The sequence below is a fragment of the Austrofundulus limnaeus genome, unplaced genomic scaffold, assembly GCF_001266775.1.
Source record: "Austrofundulus limnaeus strain Quisiro unplaced genomic scaffold, Austrofundulus_limnaeus-1.0 Scaffold110, whole genome shotgun sequence".
Lineage (NCBI taxonomy): Eukaryota > Metazoa > Chordata > Actinopteri > Cyprinodontiformes > Rivulidae > Austrofundulus > Austrofundulus limnaeus.
In genome coordinates this window covers 73118-78161 of record NW_013952512.1, presented here as the reverse complement: position 1 = coordinate 78161, position 5044 = coordinate 73118, and positions in this window count along the sequence as shown.

The window sequence follows — 5044 nt, the reverse complement described above, 5'->3', positions numbered from 1 at the left end:
CTGGTCACTGAGTGTGAATATATGTCTGTGTATATATATATACACAGTATGTATGTTGTTGTGTGGCCCTAATACTTAGTCATACATTTGTGAAAAGGAGTCAACATAATTGGAATAATAAACCAAACATATCTGCAAATGTGATATTTTTCTTGTATTTTTGGTATTGAATATGGTAAATCTCACAAAATGTAAAGCTAATATTTCTAAATCACTAATTTTAGGGATTGTATTAAATGCTGTTGTCTAAAAGAAATAAGTTTACAAAGCTAATGGCTAATGACTTGTGCTAACCCAAAGATAATTAAGAGTGTCACATCATTTATATACTGTAACAGCTTTACCCATATTTATTTAGTTATACCCAATCAGCCATTTATCAAACATTCTTATGTGTCATAACTTACACTCCAACATGCTGTGTATACTTTTGGCATAAACGACACTAGTGTTGTGTATAAACTCAACATAAGTCAAAAACCCTCTCATAGGCTTGTACAATATAAGTTGTATAAAAGTTAGCGATCAAGTTATGAATAAGTTACTCATGTTATACATTTGTTTAGCTTATCAGCAATGCAGAATGTATACAAAAGAGGCTTCCTGTTTTTATTTATTTTAAGGGACACACCTGATTGGACAAGCAAAAAGGGGGCATTAGTCAGGGGGCCACCAACCGAATAGATGATAGTTGCTTAAGTGTGTCTTCATACCTAATAAAGAACTCTCAGTTACATTTCAAAATAAGAGCAAAATCAGCCTGTATTGCTTTTTTGAAGATATTTAAAAGTAGGAAGGGCCAAATGTTTGTTTTTAATGATACATTGTCATTTCATTAAAAAAATAATAATTTTTGGCTGCTAAAATTAATGTGAAAGTAACTAGCCTGGTTCTAGCCTTCCTACACAGTTCTACTCAATTCTAGTTTCCTTTCACATCATTTCTCCCACATTTCTCAGGTAGAATTTCAACTGGGCCAATCAGCAAACAGAAGTAAGAGTTGTGAACAACAACATCGATTTTCTGCGCCTCTAGTTTAGCAATGGCAGCAGAGGAAGTGAATGAAGCCAGTCTGTGACAAAGCTTCCAAATTTAATTTAATTTAATTTAATTTAATTTAATTTGTCTCACAAGGCCTGCAGGACTCTTACAGCTGGCTCATTTGGTTTGAAACTGCTCTCTTCCCAGTAGGAGATGGTTTACGGTGCACCCAGTTTCAACAACTTTGTCTTATTTTTAACAAATGTGCAAAATATAGCTCAGAAAAAGTCTATTACAAGTAAATAGATAAAAAAAAATAGGTAAAATAAAAATAAAGGGGCCTGGTTAGAAAACATTACATTTTTAAAGAGTTTTTTGTTTTTCCAAGTTTCCCAGCAATGCATGTTTTTAAATCAGATTCTTTAAAAATTATTATGAGGGGATTTTTTTCCACTCCCATTTCATCTTGTAAACATATTTGCTAGTATTACAGTTAGATTAATTAAATATATTTTATCTGAAGAAAAGGTTGAATTGTTAAAAATAAGCAAAAATTGCAATTTTGATAATACAATGTTTTTCCTAACTTTTGGCGACTTTGCACATCTGACCAAAATAATACAACATGAGAACATTCCACAAATGTTCAGTTCTTTCACCTTCACCCTGACATAAAGAGCAGCTCTTACAGACATGTGGGTGAAAAATATCAACAAACATCTTTAACTGGACAATATCTGTACGATTTTGGATAAGAATTATTTGATGGGAGGTGGAAAATTCTGCGGTTTTGGGAAAAAAAGAGCCGAACTGGTCGACTCTTGTAAGCTAATGTTCTAACAACAGTTTAGCTGCAGCAGCTTGTCTGGGTTTGTTTAGTTCTTTAACACTAGTAACACAGAAAGACGTAAATTTGTATTTATCAAGACTACAGCTAATATCTGTCTACGTTTACGCTTGACCTCTGGTTCCTTTCTACCCTTAAAATGAAAGTTTTTAAGATTATTTTCAGATATTCATGAAATCTGAAGTTTTCTGTTTTACACGGGGTTTTAGCTAAATAAAGTGAGGTGATGACGCATGTTCTGTAATCCCTGCTGGATGCAGTCCAGTTGTCCCCCTCATACAATGCTGTTATTGCAAGTATAACTCAGCCCCCTGTGAGCAAAAGGTGTGAATCAGGGCCTCAATGATAGTTAGGTGATGGAGCACATGACCCTCTACAATAGAGCTAATCAAGCCTATTGTTAGGCGATGGTCCTCTTTTGCATATGACTAACCTGTTCGTCCATGTGGAGGCAGCACTTATAAGGCTGAGTTCACCTGAAACTAGGGGTGGGCTATACTGGGAATTTTGGTATCGATCCGATACCAAGTTAATACTGTGGTAGAATCGCTTATTTCGATACTGATTCTGACACTGGGGGGCGGGGCTGTCGGCTGCGAAGATGACAGCGCCTGCTGCAAAGCATGCAGGAGGAAGGGAGAATTCAAGAAGTGCAGAACTTATTACTAGTCTCATTACTAGCAGCAGAACTCATTTGATGTTATTGTTTTTTTAACGTCCTACAGCAAGGCTATTCAACTGGTGGCTCGTGGGCCACATCCGGCCCACGTGTGACCAGAGTTCGGCCCGCCAATTGGTTCATTCATCTCTGAAGCCCAAACTCCCGGTATTCTACTTTAATTTCTCTAAGTTCTTTTACTTAAACAAAGACATGTTTGATATCTACAGAAACCTCAGAATCCTGGCTAGAAGCTGCTAAAATTCATTTCTATAAACACTCAAGACAGTTAAAACTACAAGCAGTTGAAGATAAAATGATGAAAGTGAAAATAAAATTGGTTTAAAAATTTGGCAAGTCAGAGATGTCAAATTAATATTTGTGTCAAACTGGAGGCATAATGTGTTCCTTTTGTTTTTGATAATGTTTAATTATCTCTACTTTTATAGGGTTCTGTATGTGTTATTCATGATTAAATGCAGCAAAGTAAACTAATTCAAAGGTAATAGATCTTTGTAATACTTGGTTTATTTACATAACTTTAATTGCTGGATGTTCAGCCCCTCGGCTGTTGACCTGCAGTAACTGTGGCCCCCGGAGCAGTTTAGTTGAATATCCCTGTCCTACAGGCTCTGACATGTTAAATAAATTTGAAACTGAGGTTTTGAAAAAATCCATTAAACTTGAAAAAATGAGTGAGATTTCGCTATACATCCATATACCTGCAAAATGATGGAAAGTCTGTGTAAATTATGGACAATCCGTACAACTTGACATGTATGAATTTTCCTTGAAGAATTATACCGTAAGACCATGGATTATCTATAAAATGTTGAACACAGTATGTCACAAGAGTTTTTTTTTAAAGATTTCATAATCTCTCCTCCAAGGAAGTTCTTCAGCTTTATCAGCACCTTGGTGCCTTCACATGGTTGACAAACAAGTTTGACTATGATCAAAACTGGTGTTGACATGTAAAAGTGGACTATTAGCCGATTGTTAGTGCCCTGATTCTCACCTATTGTTGAAAGAGTCACTCTTGCAATAATACTATTGTAAGAGGGAGACACATGGAGGAGACCCCCAGTGCTATTCTCTCTCTCTGCTGCTCAGATTCTGAAGCCTCTCTCCCCCCCTAGCTACTGCAGGGGGAGGGAGGGGCACTGTGCCTGTGTGTGTGAGCGATAAAGAGCTCAGAGCCAGAGACTAGCAGGAAACTACAACAAAGCAAAGCATTGATTCCATTACACTGGTATCGATTTGATATCGAGTAATTAAATTGATAAGACCACCCCTATCTGAAACTCCTCAGACTGAAGAAGTCTCTTGGAGGAGAGACGAAACGTTTCATTAAAGAAGAAGCCATCCAGAGGACCTACTTATGTTTTTCTTTTTGATTTTTTTTCTACCTGGATTACTGAGATGCATCAGGATATTTGTGCACAGATTGACAATGTTCTGATTTCATTCCTTTCACCACCACAAATAAGTTTCAGGCTCAGGATCTTTTACTTTATTCTTGAGTTTGTCCCTTATGTTTTCAGCTCAAATAAATAGAACAAGTACCGGTACTATTGTCTTACAGCTTTATTTCCAAATATTTTATTTCTCTAAATTATTAAGTTATACTATTTCTGTTTACATGGGCAAGAAAAATAAATATCTAAAAATTTGCACACGAACTAATTATTAGTGTACTTATTGGGAAACTGACATCAAATCGCACAGAGAAATACTGAATCAAATCAAAATCAAAACTGAACCCAGAGAAATGTAATTGAAATTGAATTGTGACAATATCCATCCCTAACCATTATAGTCCCAAGTGCTTTTAAGGGATAATCACTGATGTAGAATACCATGGTTATTTATTTGATTTGATTTGATTTTTTTTTTTTTTTTTTTTTTTTTTTTTTTTTTTTTTTTTTTTTGCCTTTGGGCCACATGAGCGTTATGAAAAACCTTAAACAAACAAAGCAGTTTTGAAAATGCCTAAGTACACAGCCAATGGTTTCTGTCCACTCATGACTTCACACCAGGGATCGGGTACAAGCAGGAGTGTGGCTCTTCCTCTCTTTCTTCTAAAACAAATAATGGATCTTCCTCTTCACTCTGTCTCAGACTGGTTTTCTTTTTCACCTCAACTTCTGAGAAGTTTCTGACTCCGTGGCTCTGTCCACCTCAAACAGAAGCCATAGTTTCATGTTCAAAAATCGCCTCATTCATTTCAAACACTTTAATATTAACTTGGTTAAATTAAAAATTATTACTTAAATATTTTTGTGTACAGATCTATGTTGCAGCTTCAAGTTGCATAAGTTCATAATAATAATTTTATAGAACACATTTCTTGGTTGTATAATGTGAAATGTACACTTTGCATGCAAAATTTAAAGGTAAGTTCTTGCCTTGATTACCTCATAACCTCAATAACAGCATGAAAATATGAATGTACAAGTATTTAATATATAAATATATACAGCGGGTAAAATAAGTATTGAACACATCAACATTTTTCTCAGTAAATATATTACTAGAGGTGCTAAAGACATAAAATT